This window comes from Gossypium raimondii, chromosome 7 (assembly GCF_025698545.1).
Source record: "Gossypium raimondii isolate GPD5lz chromosome 7, ASM2569854v1, whole genome shotgun sequence".
NCBI lineage: Eukaryota > Viridiplantae > Streptophyta > Magnoliopsida > Malvales > Malvaceae > Gossypium > Gossypium raimondii.
The window spans coordinates 22,521,363-22,539,803 of NC_068571.1; positions in this window are offsets into that span (position 1 = coordinate 22,521,363).

Genomic DNA, 18,441 nt, shown 5'->3' on the forward strand with positions numbered 1-18,441 from the left:
AGTGGTATAATGGGGATCGAGTACTGCGACAGTTCGAGTGCATCCAACATATTCTGGATGTTCCACGGAGTTTAGGGGTTATACACGGAATTAACAAAATGAGAAAGCACGATAAAAATTGAGCATTAGAGCATGAATAATATCTTCTATTGTGGAACAACTGGATTGGGCAGAGACCTCGAATGACTTATGCATTTGATTTGCGACCTTCAAAGGATTACCAATATTGGTACATGGCATGTAGGAAACCTTTTTTATTTGGTGGGCAAACGATGCTAGTCTCTCTACACATGCAAAGACTAGGGTACCTCTCGGACCATCTGCCACATTCGCCTCCTGCACCTGAAACGGAGCTAGTGCCCAAACCCAAACGGTCTTATTCACAGTCTGGGTAGTTCTTATCATCCAAACTTGGAGGTTGATAATTATTTTCTGGGCTTGTCAGGCTACGCATATCAGTTGAAGATTCTTGGTTCAAGTTCAAATCATCCGGATCCGAGACCATTGATAATGTTTGATACCTTCAGCCCAAACCCATCCTAGGTTTGTCGATGGATGCCATGAACGATTTTTCAAGTTTATTTAGCACACCCCAAGGTTTTCCAATATATGCCATGAACGATGTTCCGGGTGAGGGTAAAAATGACATCCGTGAGCACCCTCAACTCCAACGCTGGGTGCTACAACGGTTTATCCCTATGATGACACCATCGAACCACCAGTTTTAGAACGTGTAACATTATATTTACTACATGTAGTTTGTAATTTAAATTTTCAAGTTTGTATTAATTAAATAATAGCAAATGATTTACTTGATTTTTTTTTACTTAATTTTCAAGTTTGTATTTACCACAAAGATTTTATTTTAGAACACAACTTTTGGGTTAATTTCCTTTTAACAAACTTTTGATTTTTTTAAAATAATATACATACCAAAATATAAATATGAAAATATGACAATAATCATAAAATTTTTATTACAAGCTTGAACATGGAGTACATTAATTCATATTCTACCTAATTGCGATGATTATCTAATATGGTAGGTTCGATATGAGCATTTAGTCCGATTATGACCAGATATTTTGCACATGTCACAAAGTTTGTCATCGGTTTTCTCCCTCATGTCCATTTTATTACGAATCTTAGTGACTTGAGGGTGACCTTTCGGCTTCCTACATAACCCCTTGTCCAAGACAAGCTTGAAAGTCAATGAGGGCACTTCCCATGTAGACAAATCACAAAAGGCGGGGAACTCATTTCCCCAAATAAATAATGTGCACTTGAGAGTGTACACCTTATTGATATATTGTTCAGCATTGAACAAGGCATGAGCACAAACTGGAACGGTATGCACACAGGGGTAACGAAGTGACTGGAACTTCCTGCAATCGTACAGTCTATTTCAGAAATCAACTCGTAGGACCTAGGTGGGATACTGACTCGACGGTCATTGGACTCTATAACTTGAAAAGTTTCTAACTGTCGAGAATATATTTCTAAATTCATCAACCTCCATCACCGACGGTTCGCATCCATTTCCTTCCTAACCTCTTCAACAAACACATGTCCCGCCTCTATCTGGTTTACTTGTTTCAGCCTCATTCTTGGCATTAATGTTTCTAGCTTGTAGAACGTAGTAGAGAAAATATATCAAATTGGAAGATGTCGTATTTGCTTCAACATGGAGTTAATCGCATCTACTAAGTTGGGGGTCATATAACCATATCAAGCCTCATCATCAAAACTTTTAGCCTATTGCCACGGCTCCATGGTACCCAACCACTCTCGGAAAGGAGTATCTGTTTCACCTTGCATGTCACCCTCAAGTTTGGTCATCCTTTGCTTGAAAAGGTATGACTCTGGCTCATATGCTATGTATGTATTAAGAAAAGATAAGTTACACTATTGAATTAATTTGTGGAAGTATTAAGAACATTTAAAATATATGTTCAAACTAAATTTTACCCATTTTCACAACTTGTTTTTGCCAGTCTACATTCTTGTAGTCTTGAAAAAAATTAGTTGTGATGTGCCAAATGCAGAAAATGGATCTCCACTGAACATCAAAATGCCTAATCACAGCAATCAGTCCTTTTGATCTATCAAATATGATGTAAATATTCTCATCCCTAACAACATATGCCCGTAAGTTCGTCAGAAAGAATTCTTATGATTTCATGATCTCCGACTCCATACTGGCAAACGCTATCGGGAACAAGTTCCAGTTCCCGTCTTGCACAACTGTAATCAGTAGGATTTGCATATATTTTCTATATAGTCAGGTCCCATCAACTTGTACAAGCAGCTTGAGTGGGGAAATGCCCCCACACATGGATCGAACGTCCAAAACATTCAGTGGAAAATTCTTCTTCTCAGTTGTAGTTGGCCGTTCGAGTCGTAATAAGGTCGTGCTTGCAAATGACAGTTCCTAGCACATACTATCGTATAACAACTATCCACCTTTGCAGCTCATTGTATAATGCATCCCAATCTCCGTACAACTACTACATTGTCATCTATTTAGTTATCCATGCTTTTCGGTATGACATTCGGTATTAGAATCGTTCTTGCATTTCGACAATCAGTACTGAAACAGGAATGATGGACATGTCTTTCACCATTGGCATGATGCAGCTGCAAATAATTTTGGCATCACGTTTGCGATGGTCATGCATTATACGTGTTGAAGTGCATGTGTGAGGCCCAACAAAGTTTTGGATATCCAACATTTGTGACCTCTGAATAAATACAGCTCGTACCCGCCAATTGAAGCCTTCTGCTGACCTCTAACACTCCTCAATATAAAATGTCGGTTTAGACAATGTGACTTTGTAGTCAACTGACATCATGTTATACCACTTAATGGCAAATACGCAATCGTCCTGGTTGTAAATTTTTGGCCCATGAACAACTCCTCACGTTCGGGATCTGCGACCAATCGATGAGCAGGTAGTATATCGGGGTACTCTAAGAACTCGAACGCATGCATCACATCGAAATTTATGATCGACATGTATACCCCAAGATCATTGTGTATCACAATGCCTCGAATTGGGTTCCCAACTGAAGACATGTTAACATTTCCATCGTCATTCGCGTTTTCGTTATCGATATCATCTGGGATGTCACATCTAAATATCGGGTTAGAAGAAATTAAATTGGTGAAATCACGAGTGGTTACGTTCAGCTTTTGAGTTAAAATTGTGAAAATTATGTCAAGGGAACTAATTTGGTTAAATGGATAAGTGTTGTGTTTGTGTATGAGAGGTTCTGGGTTCGAATCTTTTTTATTAATTTTTTGCTATTTTTGCGTAAACCTCTATCTTTGAGTATTTGATTTATAAATTATTTTCACTTAATTGTTGACAATAATGAGCTTGCAGATTCAATGGTAAGACTTCAACTTACCTAAAGGTCCTGTATTCGAATCATTGTGTATGCAAAGTGAAAATTGTTTTTGTTTTGAACTCTAAGGGAATCTGGTAAGTGGTTAGTTATCAGATTTAGTGGAGGTTGATAGGAGTTAGTGGGTAGTTTTAAATAATAATAAATAGAGTGTTATCTTCTAATTTTTCTCCCACTCTCTCATTCTCTCTCTCACTGTAACACCTATAACCCATTTCCATCGTCAGAATAGGGTTTACGAAGTATTACCGAATAAGTCAGAACATTTCATAACAAATAGCTTTCAATTATCAATTAAAATTCCATAAATACATTATTATACATAATTAAATAGAACATTCAATTATGGCCTTAAATCGAGCTCTTAAAACCCTAAAAATAAGGTACGAGCATTCAGGGACCAAATTGAAACAAGTCAGGACATTCAGGGAAAATTTAAAAATTTTCAAAATAGGGGTTACACGACCATGTGACACGATCCAGACCGTGTGGTTCAGGGCATTGCCGTGTCTTTACCCGAGGTCTAGGCCGTGTACCTTTCGAAATAATGTCACATGACTGTGTCACTAGTCGTGTGTTAGCTCGTGTAACATTCAAAATAACACCATACGGTCATGTTCTTGGCTTTGTGCTAGCTCGTGTATCCTTCGATGTTGGATCACACAGCCGTGTCACAGGCCGTTTGAAAACTACATCTATACACGCTCAGGGCACACGTCCGTATGGGTTGCTCGTGTGTGACACACGGTCATGTAACAGCCTATGTCTTAGACCATGTGTGGCCAAAATTGACCCAAATCATGCTTATTTTTCACCCATTTTCTTAGGTACCTAAAACATATTCAAACATACAACCTCATAGGTCATTAAACACCTCTAATAATAATCAATTCATGAAAATATAATCAACCAATGTGTCATCATTGACACCTCAACATATCATAACAAATCACTTCCATAATTTCATTTTCAAGGCACATTTACATATCAGAGTCTACATTCACTTTATTTCATACCATAACTCAACTAGTATCATTGCAGTTGATTCTTGACCAACCAATTCATCTAAAGTAAACATGCATTTTCCATAGGTTATTCAAACTTAACAACACAAGTTATAAGTGTAAACTTACACAAACCAAATACTAATACTACATATCCAAAAAGGGTCATATTATATACCATATTACCCAAACCAAAATCAAAGTCTGCCAAGATTCCTAGATAGTGTGATTTCTCGTGTTGATCTGACCTTTCGAGCCTACAAAAACGCAATCTACAAAAAAAAACCAAACACAGGTAAACTTACGTAAAGCTTAGTAAGTTCGTTCGAATAATCAATAAATGGAAATTCCCAACAATCACAACTTCCATCGTATGAATACTATTTGGAGCATTATTTTAATATTCATTTCAAAATATCGGTACAGTAGATCTTATTCAATAAAATTAGTGGGTAATGCTTATTCGAGCGAACATTTAGTAGAATTAATAGATATTGGTCATTTTAGCATATTTAGTAGAATTAGTAGATATTGCTCATTTGTGCACATTCAATAGAATCAGTGGATATTGCTTGTTACAACACATTCAGTAAAATCAGTATTCCATTTTTTTTCTTTTCCAAGATCATACTATTTTTCAATATAAATCTAAGAAAATTATATTAACAAAGAATATAAAATAATTAGAAGTATAAATAACATACAAACTTACAGGGCTGATTTGCAAAATTGCCAAGGTATAGAGACTACTCCGTAATTTTTCTTTTTCCATAACTTTCGATACGTTCTTGATATAAAATAATAGTTTCATTAAATTAATTAAAATTACAGCATAATTAATCCATTTCATGCAATTAGGTTCCTTTTTGTCATTTTACAAAATTGTCCTAAACTTTACACTTTAATTCAATTTAGTCCCTAAGCCTTAAACAAGCAAATTAACCATTTATTTCTAAATCCAAGTTCATCCGAATGATCTATGGCTTTCTAAAAATACCTATTTGCAGTTATTGCACATTAAGTACAATTAATTTTATCGTTTTAACAAATTAGTCCTTAAACGTCAAAATCACTAAAAATCACTTTACAAATTAGTCTACCCAAGCAACAAAGCTTCATATTTCAACATTAACTTCAAGAAATAACTCAACTCATCAATGGAAACATTTTTAACATTTAACAGTTTCACAAATTAGTCCTCATGTTAGCTAAATCAAGCTAATATGAGCTCAAAAACATAAAAATTACTAAAAATGGGTAGGTAAAAGTCTTAACCTTTCTTTAGCCGAACCCTAAGGTTCTTAAATTTTATTTTCCTATTCTAATTTTGGTGGAAGATGAAGTTAGGGAAGATGTTTTCATCTTTTTCTTTTAATTTTACTTATATTTCCATTTATTTACAATTTTGCCATTAAAAACCTTTTTAATTTAATAAAAATCCTTATAATTCACTAGGCTAATCGTCCACCATTTTTCAAATGGTATAATTGCCATTTGAATCCTTCCCTTTCCTTTCCTATGCCATTTTAATACATTCCTCTAATAGAATCAAACTTTTACAACCTTTACGATTTAACCCTTTTTACTTAATTAACCACCTAAATGTTCAAATTTCCTAATAAAAAATTAATACCAGATTAATGACCTCATAAATATTAATAAACAACATTTACAAATTATTATGTCAGAATTATGGTCTCGAAACCACTATTTCTGACACCACTGAAAATCAGGTTGTTACACCCACTCCTTTCATTCAGTCGTTTCATGTTTCCATCTTTTTTCTCCATATTTGATATTTCCTTCTTTTTACGTTAATTTCTTGGATTTACCAAGAATGCTTCCGGTCGTCTCTTCTCTACTGTTTTTCCCTTTCAAGTTCTCATTTCTCTTTCTTTTTGTTTCTTTGTCACTTCTTTTTCTGTCACCAGTGATAACTTTAGTTTTTACTATTTATTTTTCCTATTTTATTGCTGTCATTCGAATATTTTTTCCAAGATAATCGCTTCTTTTGGGTGTATTTGAGTGAATTTGAGCATAAAGTTGGGGTATTCTTATTTAGGTAAGTGATTTCGTATTCTTTTGTTAATAGTGTCATTGTTGCTATTTTATATTTCAAGAAAGGTATGTGAGTAATTATTGTTTTGGTTTCTGATAGAAGAAGAACGTGAAGTGTGCGACAATCCTCTAGCAGTTTAATTGCAATTTGGAGCTACTGTCGGTGCGAGGGTAAGTAATTATTCGTTGTGATAAGGGTTGGTTTTTCAATAATTAAGTTTGTTTAGCGATAATTATGTCATATTAGTGAGTCGAATTTGGTAAAATCGAGCTAATTAGCCTATTCTGAATGATGATTTTAGGATCTGGAATTGTGAGTGTTCGACATAAAAAATTGATCATGTATGTAATGGAAAATTAGAAAAATAGCGAACGATGAAAAGCTAAAAAGCATTCTGTTGACGTCACACAGTTGTTTGTGTCACACATTCTAGGTTAATTTTGTCGTGTGGGCCATACGGGCATGTCTGTGGCTGTGTGGACCACACAGGCTGGCTAGTTGGGTCGTGTGGGCCCATTTTTTTTAAAAATTTCCATCTAGGCTCGTTTTGACCTATAATACGTATTTAGACTCTTCGTAGGGTCCATATAACTTAATTAAGGTGTGAAAACATGAAATTTGTTAATATGCTACCGTAGGTGATATAATTAAAGTATGTGAATATAGTACGCATGATCTGACTACTGTTAATTTTGATGGCATGTATCCATGCTACTATGTTTGTTTATGAGCAAATGATGTCTGAATATGTTATTTTGTATTTCTCTAAATATGCTATATGACCGTGCATGTGACGTTATGGAGAAATTAATTTGGTTCTATTGGGTTTGTGATATATTTATCTGCAAAGCATGTAATCGCATGCTTATTGGTTTCTGTTAAAGATATGCTTGCATGTTTAACATGCTTATCATTTTGTTTCTGTATTTGCATGTCATGTCAAATTGCATGGGGCTAAGATAATATGATATGGAGGAAGTTCTGGCAGTTTAATGATCTGCTCTATTTGGTGGTTTAAACACACACTTCTTTTCTGGCAACTTGGTTGTAATATAGTGGCTCGACCACATATATCTGATCTGACAGTTTTAACTACAACTCTGATGGCAATGTCCACAATTTTTTGTTGGTGTGATTTGGTTAGACGAGTTCTGAGGAACTTTATTTTGGAGTGTAGCAAAGTTACGTAGAAGTTTTCTAAAAGATCTGCATTATGATTTCTGAAAAATATCTCATTGACATGATCATGCATTCTCAATTCTGCTCAATTATTCGTGATGAAATTCTCTATGATACTCTGATTTGTATTTTGTGATATGTGTGTTCTATGTTTTAGTTCCGTTATGCACTGGGCTCTATAACTCACTCCTTTGTTTTATTTCTAACTTTTCAGGTAATCAATAAGTTTAGAATCGGATGGTGGGAGCTCAAATTGTTTTTCGGTTAATTAAAATGAGGTGGTTTTTGTAATTAACTATTTTGGGACTATAATTCTATTTTTGGCTAAGTTTTAATTTGTGTTTTGTTTGTTGGCTTTTAGTATTTTAACGTTAAATTGCGAAATCATTCAAGCATAACAAATTAAAACTCGGTTTTCAACTAAAACTCTAGAAGTTTTCCGTCACAAAATTAAGTAATTGTTTAAGTATTTTTCTGTAAATAACAAATAGTTTAAAATGAATGTTTCCTTTTGAACTGAAAACGATTTGTCAAAACTAATACTTTCAAGATACGAGATTCCGGAATCAAATTCTGGGTTAAAAATAGTTGTTTCCAAACATAAGTTAAAAAAAAAACATTTGTGAGAGTTGTACCAAAATTTATGAGTTTGATTAAATCAAAAGTTTTTTTGAACAACTTAATGTAATTCCTCAGGATTCGATACTTACGTTTAGGCAAGGTTTGGGATGTTACACGGGACCTCGTCTAGATCGAGATCACTATAATTTTTAACCTCGTGATTGGAAGGACCATTGTTATCATATCCATCATCACGATTTGCATCGGTCTCAATCACTACCGGATGTATTTGTAAACGGGGACCTGGGTTAAGGTTCTTAGACGTAAGTGGAGCATTAAGATCAATGTCGGTACCACGTACAGTCAATCGCTTATCAACGTACGCATTCAAAACCACCATACACGGATCTTGAACTCTATGTTCCTCACCTAATAGAGTGAAATCTTCAGTTGACTCCACATCAGCTAACTTAGCAAACAACTAAACTGGATCAGTTTGGAGACTTTGATTCTGGCAATAAAGTGCAACTATTGTCTCCACATCTTCATCGTATACAAGTTCTAGCTCGATGAATTTGATGGGATCTGTCAAAACTAGAAATTTGTAGAATAGTCTCGATATCTTCCTCCCACAATATCTAAAATTTTTGCACTAATCCTTTCTTTCATATCATCAACCAAAACATTTCTATTAAATCTCATTGCTTTTTGTTGGCGACATTCAAATATATATCCAATTGTTGTCAAAATTACCCCATTGAAATAAACGCATATGAAAAAAATGATTATCCATCTTCAATACTAAATCTATGAAAATAATTTAATTTCTCAATATTTTATTTCAAAATAAAATATAATGTAAAAAAAAATAAAATTCATATATACTAACCTTACGAATTCTTCTCAAATTTCTCTTCTTCTACAACTAACTTTTTTTCCTCTTCTCATGTTATCTTCAAAACCATTCAAGAAAACACTGCTTAAATAGGGGTACAACACTGGGTGTCGCCTGTCAGGTACCCTCCACTGTGTATATATATATATTTAACACATATCATTTGGTAATGATGGTTCTATGATTAAATCAGAAAAAATCGTGGTACCTCCTCTTTCATGCCCTTCACCCGTGTACACTGTTATGGTATTAATATATATTTAGGTATTTAAATATTAATTTTGTATTATCCACGTAAAAAAGCGAATTATTTGGGCATGAGTTAATAATTGTATTGAACTTGTGATTTTAGGAATAAAATTCTTCTGCCGCCCCACCATTATTCTTTTGACACAGATTATAAATTGTTAGTACATTAACAAAATTAATTTTGCCCTTAATTTTACAACTTTTATTTCCTGTTTACTTCTCTTTCACTATGCGTGTCCTTGGATTGAAAACTCTGGGGCTTTGAATTTATGGAAGAACAATTTATTAATTCAAGTTCAAATGTATTTTTCCATAATAGGATGAAAAAATACAAGATTTTTAGCTAATGATTCAAATGTTGCTTTCGCCATTTTCATCACAATATTATCCTGGTTTCTATCTTGTCCATATCTACGGGGATTCGTACTTCAATGAGAGATTCAATGGACTTCGATTTGGTTAATTGGCTTAAATGAACACTCGAATGGAAAACAATGTTGGGTACCATGATTTTTTGATCTCCAATAGGATTGGTCAGAATTTCAAGAGAAATTCAATAGAAAATCTAATTGAAAGAGCAAGTTTAGATTTTTATCACTCTTAAGAACATATGGATGTTAAAATCGAATAAGTAACCTGCAAGGACATCACTATTCCATACCCGACAGCTTCCATCATCGAATGGTGATAGTCTAGTTCTTCAATGGCAGAATTTGATGAGAACCCAAATTAGGTCTTGGCCATACTTATTTTCGTTTGCAACTGCTTTAAGAACCTGACATAAGGATTCAACAAGGAATGAGATCATTCGCCTTTGTCGAGCTTCCAAAATGCTCTGCATATTACTCGGCTGTAAATCTTTGGGACATGAATGCAATGTCCTTTGAACTTGTTTCGAATCTCAATCTTTTATGCACAACCTCCGGGGATTCATTAGCAAGAATATATACTTTTTCATTCCATTTTAGTTAGTTGCATCCCAGTGTTCTTTCACCCAAGGTAAGCTTATTCACAATATATGTCATTTACAGAAGAATTACAGCAAATATTCTATGTTTATATCAGTGAAAGATTTAAAACTTGGAAATGTTAGAATCGACAAAAGATTGCTTCAAGTTTCCAAGTATGAAGAACTTGCGATTAGAGAAGATCTTATGGTTCCAACAATGATTTATGTCGATCCCAGGTCTTCTTTTTTTTTCACTCTATTGGTTTTCTAATAAGAATTAATCAGTGTTTATTTTTGTTTTTAGAAACAAGAGATTCATTATAAAAAGTAAGCAATAAATAAATAGCTTTATGTTTTTTTTAACAATCTCATGATAAGTTTTGATATCTGTTCTTTTTGACACAATACCTAAAATTACTCATGACTCCTCTCCAACTTATAAATAGAAGGATAATGCATTTCAACACACTCAAACCCACATTGCAACACCTCAAACTCGGTCTAGACGTTATGGCAGAATTTTGAGGAATTGCATAGAATCATTTTAAAACTAGAAATTAAAATAAGAAACGTAACAAAGAACAAAACTTGATCATGATATTTTTCATTTTTTAGGGGAAAAAACCATTTTAAGTTAATGCATTTTAATTGCAGAAAAGCACTTATAAGATCACTTAGTTTTGCAACGGAATTCTTTAAGTTATATAGATTTTTAAAAATCGTGGTTTGATTTGAAATTCTACAAATTTGCATTTTGAAATAAAATAGTTTAAATACGATAAAGCAATTCAAAACAACAAATAAAATTCGAAACAATTAACAATCCCCAAAGAGTCCAAAACAGTCCAATTAGAAATAACTCTTTAACTTAACCAAATTATAAAACAAAAATTTAACCCGAACTCCCGCTACACCAACCCGTCCTAAGTTTGTTGGTTACTTGAAAGGAAAACAAACAAAAAAGTGAGCTTACGAGCTTAGTGTGCAACACATCCCAAGCAACATATCAGTTGCACATACATTAACAGATACGTTTTTATATGCAAGTCAAATATAGATTCAAATATAATCTTCGATACAAAATCATATGCAATATCACACATAGAATCAAATCCTACCCCAAACTGCTACACACCATTTTCGTCCATCCCTACATACCAGTTAGGGTATCAGATACTAATCCAACCCCACACACCAATAAGTGAGCATATGCCACTTTTCAAAAATAGTCCAGTCAAGTTGTCAGATAATAATACGCGGTAAACCACCAGATTCAGATATATGTAGTTCAAACAATAAGATAAGGCAGATAATTAAACTACCGACACTTCCTCCGTCGTATTAATATTCCCACCCCAATGCTCATGCAAGTACTAACAGATAATAAATTTATATATGTCATGCATGCTTTTCACTTCAAAACATGATATCAAAATTATCAAATTATAGATCACATAAGAATTTTGCATTTTAGACGTGCTAGTAATTAAAACACATACAATAGATCCACGCGCCCATATGGCTCATACGACCCAACTAGCTCAACCCGTGTGGCCCACACGATCTAACACACACCGGTATGACCCACACGGCTCAATTGATCCAGCCTGTGTGGCCCACACGGTATGACACATGATCGTGTTGCGTCGATAGTCCACTTTTCAGCGGTGTGCCATTCGCTTATTTTCAGGTTTTTCGTTACACACCTGATTAGTTTTTTATGCAAGCACCATGGCGAGAATTCTAGTACCTAAATTGTCAATTAAAACCGACCATTAAGCATCGATACATTAAATTTAAGCCTCTAATTCAACCACAACCACTATCCAAAAACCTTAACAAAACGAGTCAGCCTCTAAACGCAAACATTAATCACTTACCCTTGACAGAAATAGTTGTCTAAGGCTCCTAATTTGTTAGAGGAACGTCAAATGCCTCACGATCTTCTCCTAACAATGCATTAAAAAAATTAGTCCAACAAACCTACTTCTTTTTGATAAAAAATGACATACTAACATCAAAATATTCAAAACCTTACCGAACCTTACAATATGCACAACCAATCCCAACAATAGAACCATAGCAAAACAATGACACAATATGGAAAAAGGAATTTTTGAGAGTAACAAATAAAATTGACATAGTTGTTAATTCATAGCATTAATAAGAAAGAAAAGAAGGAAGAAAAATCAAAGAATATTTTCTTTTTCTGATAGCAGTTGACGTGAAACAAAATGAGAAGAATGAGGCAAAGTGGAGAAGTGGAGAGGTGGACAGTTGAGTGGGGGAGTATTTTGCAGTGGGATTTTCTCAAAAATAAAAGTAAAATAAATTAAAAGTTAAAAAAATCTTAACTTATCAGATTTTTTGCTACTTATCAATTGACCAAAGTTTGAATTTGACCCAAACACTAGCCACATGGGTGGCACACTAAGAGAAAAGAAAAAATATTCCCATTTGCACGTGTAGGGATTTGAACACAAGACCAACGAGTAAGTTAACACCTTATCATCAGTTGAGAAAAAAATAATATATGACTCTAATATCCAAAGCCAGGGGTTGGGCAAAAAATAACAAAATTTGAAGGAAGAAGATTCGAACCCAAAGGCTCACACACGCTACTCACAACACTTAACCACTGAACTAGATTAATTCACTTGTCAGATTTTAACCATTCAAAAACACAAATTTTGGGGCGTTACAACTCTACCCCCTAAAAAAAATTTCCGCCTTGAAATTTACCTGATTCAAATAGATGTGGATATTGCTAAGGAATTGAGTCCTCAGGCTCCGATATAGCTTCCTCAGTACCATGATTCTGCCACAGAACCTTAATTAACGAAATAGTCTTCCTCCTTAAGACCTTTACCTCTCGATCCAAAATTTGTACCGGCTCCTCCTCGAATGTCATATCTGACCTCACCTCAATCTTCTCAACAGGTAAAATGTGAGATGGATCAGACTGATACTGTCTCAACATCGAGACGTGGAACACATCATGTATATGATCCAACTCTGGAGGCAACTCTAGCTGATAGGCAACTGACCCAACTCGCCTCAAAATTCGATAAGGCCCAATGAACCTAGGGCTCAACTTGACCTTACGACCAAATCGGAAAACCTTCTTCCGTTGAGATACCTTAAGAAAAACCCGATACCCTATAACAAAGCCTATGTCTTTCCTCTTCAGATCCGCGTAAAACTTCTGTCTATTAGAAGCTAGCTTAAGTTGATCCCGAATCAGTATAACCTTATCCTCTATTTCAGAAACTAAATCTAAACCCATAATTGTCTTCTCACCCAACTCGGTCTAATATAAAGGGGTGCGACACTTATGACCATAGAGAGCCTTATAAGGTGCCATATAAATATTGGACTGAAAGTTGTTATTATAAACAAACTCAGTGGCAGAAACTCCTCCCAACTACCATGGAAGTTGATAACACAACTTCGTAGCATATTCTCCAATACCTGAATAACCGTCTCGGACTGTCCAACAATTTGTGGATGGAATGCAATATTGAGTCTAACCAAGTACCTAAATCCTCATGCAATTATTTTCAAAATCGAGACGTAAATCGAGGGTCTTTACCAAACATAATTGATATCGAACCCCATGAAGTCTAACAATATCAGAAATGTACAACTTCACTAGCTTCTATAGAGAATAATCGGTCCTAATCGAAAGAAAATGAGTAGACTTGGTCAACCGATCCACGATGGCTCAAACAGAATCATTCGTAGTGGGTGTCAAGGGCAACCCACTAACGAAATCCAAAATTACTAGTTCTCATTTCCACAATGAAATCTTAATGGGTTGAAACAAACCTGAAGGAAGCTAGTGCTTAGCCTTAACCTCCTAGCACGTCAGGCAACAGAACATAAAATTAGTCACCTCATGCTTCAAACTGGGTCATCAATACAACTCTCAAAAATCTCGATACATTTTATTCTCACTGTGATGCATAACATAAGGGCTACTATGCGTTTCCTACAAGATAGTCTACCTTAACTTAGTATCATTCGACACACAAACCCGACCTCTGAAGCACAAAACAGCCTCACTATTCAATCCAAAATTAGAAGTCTTACTTTTTTCAACCTACTCAAATCAAAGAACCAGAGAATCATCCAATAACTGCTTATACAAAATCTAATCAATCCATGACGACTTAACTTGCAACTCGGCTAGCAAACCACTTTCCTCAAACAAACTTAGGCGAGCAAACATCACCCTCAATTCAGACATCTATCTCCAACTAAGAGCATTGGCCACAACATTGGCCTTACTAGGATGATACTTTATAACACAGTTGTAGTCTTTAAGCAACTTAATCCATCTATGTTGCTTAATATTCAACTCCATCTGAGTGAGGAGGTACTTGAGGCTTTTGTTATCAGTGTAGATTATACACCTCTCACCATAAAGGTAACGCTTCTAAATTTTCAATGTGAAGATAATTGCAGCTAACTCAAGATCGTGCGTCAGATAGTTGTCCTCATGCGGCTTAAGCTGTCTGGATGCGTAAGCCACCATTTTATCCTATTGCATCAAAACACAACCCAAACATGTGTGATACACATCACTATACACAACAAACTCCTTTCCTAATTCAGGCTGTATCAGAACAGGTGCCTAAGTTAAAATAGATTTGAGCTTCTCAAAGCTCAATTGCTACTTATTGGTCCACATGAAGGGCACATTCTTACGCAACAGTATGGTCAAGGGAGCTGTAATAAGCGAAAACCCCTCCACAAATCTATGATAGTAACCCTCTAAACTGATAAAAATCCATATCTCAGACAAATTCCTAGGTTGTTCCCACTCAAGGACAACCTTAATCTTTTTAGGGTCCACGGATACCCTCGGCAAAAACCACGTGTCCTAGAAAAGTAACTTCTCTTAACAATTCACACTTGCTCAACTTAGCGTAGAGCTTTTTTTCGCAAAGAATCTGCAGAACCATTCTAAAATGTTCATCATGCTCAATATCAGTCTTAGAGTATACCAGGATGTCATTAATAAAAACCATGACAAACTAAACCAAATACGGTTGAAAAACCTAATTCATGAGATCCATGAATGTAGCTAGAGCATTCGTCAAATCGAATGTCATGATAGGGAACTCGTAATGACCATAACGAGTCCTAAAGGTGGTCTTATACACATCAGCTTTTTTAACCTTTAACTGATTATACCCAGAAAGGAGATCAGTCTTTTAAAACACAGTTGCCCCACAGAATTGATCAAACAAATCATCAATCCTCAAGAGTGGGTACTTATTCTTTACCAACTTATTCAACTACCGGTAATCTACACACATCCTTATAGTACCATATTTCTTTTTAATAAAAAGAACCGGTGCTCTCCACGGAGACACACTAGGTCGGATGAACCTCATATCGAGAAGTTCCTAAAATTGTACTTTCAGTTCTTTCAATTCTTTCAGCTCATTTGGTGCCATATAGTAAGGACTGATGGACACTAAAGCTGTCCCAAGTAGTAACTCAATACTGAACTCAGCCTCCCTATCCAATGGTAACCCCGACAATTCCTCGGGAAAGACATCTAGAAATTCTCTAATTATCTGGACACTCTCAATAGAAGATCCCACAGTACTCGTATCATGCACATAAGCCAGAAACACTTAACACCCTTTTTAGCCATAATAACAGAGATTACATTAGAGTGGTAATCTCGACACTCACCAAGCATAACAATCTCTTCACCTTCCTTGGTTTTCAGAGTTACCTTCTTAGTCACACAATCCAAATTGGCTTAGATCTCTAACATTCACCTCCTATACACCTTACTAACTTGTACAGACTAATTGGACAGACTAATCATAGAAATTCCACTAGAAGTATCCTCGACAAAAATCCCCAAATTACTAGAAATAGTGCTAGGTATATATGAATGTGTAGAGCCAATATCAATCAATGTAAAATAAGATAGAAAATAGATAGTAAACGTACCAACTATCACGTCGATCGCATCTCTGTCCTCGTAGCGCCATGTCGCATACACCAACGCGGGCTCCTTCGCCTCAATCTAATTAGCACATCTGTTCGGTGCTCTCTGCCCATGACCTATACCTTTACCACCCCTAGCTTGACCATGGCCTCTAGGTGGCTATTGAACTAATTTTTGCAGCTGAACCAAACTCATAGCTAAAGCTTGCACCTAATCACCCGATAAAGATAGTCTTTAATGTGGTGTTCCATAGCCCCGCATTGAAGAAAAGCTCTCAACCTCCTCCAACACTTGCTAAAGCTCGGTGCCTTGCTCAACCGATTGGCACCATTGATATCATCGTGAAGCAAGGATACCACACCTTTTAGTTTATGCTCGGAGGTGCAGTCTAAATCATTCATAAATCTCTCGATGGCCTCCAACCAATACTCAACCACCGTCAGGGTAGTCATAGCGACACCTCTGAATAACTCAGCCCCATTCGACTGGATTCGTTTAGTTACCGACCTTCAACTAATAAATCTAGTTTAGGTCTCAACGACCCTTTTAACCATCCTCAACATAGCTTGAGACGGTGCGTCGTCCCCAACAGTCTGAGCCTGAGACTCAACCTCAACAGTAGGTGGCCCAATAGTCTCACTTGTATATAAAATGGGCATGCCACCCATACAAGATGGCTCAGCTCGAGCCCTTCTCCGGTGTCTACCACACCCACGGGTACCACGTCCATGGATTCCTGACAAACTCATTATGCTACATTATCTACAATTTAGAATTTTATGCATTAGCTTAAGTTTATTATTAAAAACTCTAAGTCTACAGTTTTACCAGAAGTTTTTTACAAAGTTATCGCAATATTTAGCTAAAGTAGAGTAATTCTAGCACTACAATGTTTATTAGATTATCAAGTAGAGCTAAAGCAAAATTGTTTATAGGATCGGTGACAGAGACTCGAGAATTTTCATAAACTCATTGATCAGAATTAATAAAAAATACAATTTGTTTAAAACACTTTTTCATAAGAAATTTTGAACCCAATAATCACAGCCCAAGTTTTGAACCTGCCTCTGATACCACCAAATGTAATATTCAAAACACAATCTTGACGTTATGGTCGAATCATAAGGAATTACATATCTATAAATTAAAATTAGAAACGTAACATAGAAAAAAACTTGATAATGATATTTTCCAGTTTTTAGTGAAAAACACCTTTTTAAGTTAATACATTTTAATTGCAAAAAAGAACGTATAATATCACTTAGTTTTGGAGTAGAATTTTTTAAGTTATACAAATTTTTGAAAATCGTGGTTTGATTTGAAATTCAACGAATTGCAGTTTGAAATAAAATAGTTTAAATACGATAAAGTAGTTTAAAAATGACAAATAAAATCCAAAACAACTAATAGTCCCCAAAGAGTCCAAAATAGTCCAATTCGAAATAACACTTTAACTTAATCCAATTATAAAATAGAAATTTAACCTGAGCTCCTGCTACGCTAACCCGTCCTAAATTTGTTGGTTACCTGAGAGGAAAACAAACAAAGAGTGAGTTTACGAGCTTAGTGTGTAACATATCCCAAGCAACAGATCAGTTACACATACTTTAATAGATATGTTTTCAAATGCAATTCAGATACAGATTCAAATATAATCTCAAATACAGAGTCATATGCAATATCACATACAAAATCAAATCCTACCCCCAACCACTACACACCATCTCTAACTATCCTTACACACCAGTTACAGTATCAAATACCCACCCAACTCCATACACCAATAAGTGAGTGTATGTCACTTTTTAGAAATAGTGCAGTCAAGCTGTTATATAATAATATGCCGTAAACCGCCAAATTCAGATATATGTGGTCAAGCCACCAGAACAAATATATGTGGTTCAAACCACCAAATACAACAGATAATTAAACTGCAAAAATTTTCTCGGTCATAACAATATTCCCACCCTAATGCTCATGCAAGTACTAACATATAATAAATGTACATATGTCATGCATGCTTTTCACTTCAAAACGTGCAATCAAAGTTATCAGATTATAGATCACGTGTGAATTTCACATTTTAAACATGATAGTAATTAAAACACATACAATAAAAGTTTATCAAATTTCATGTTTCAGAGTCATTTTTAAACAGTACGG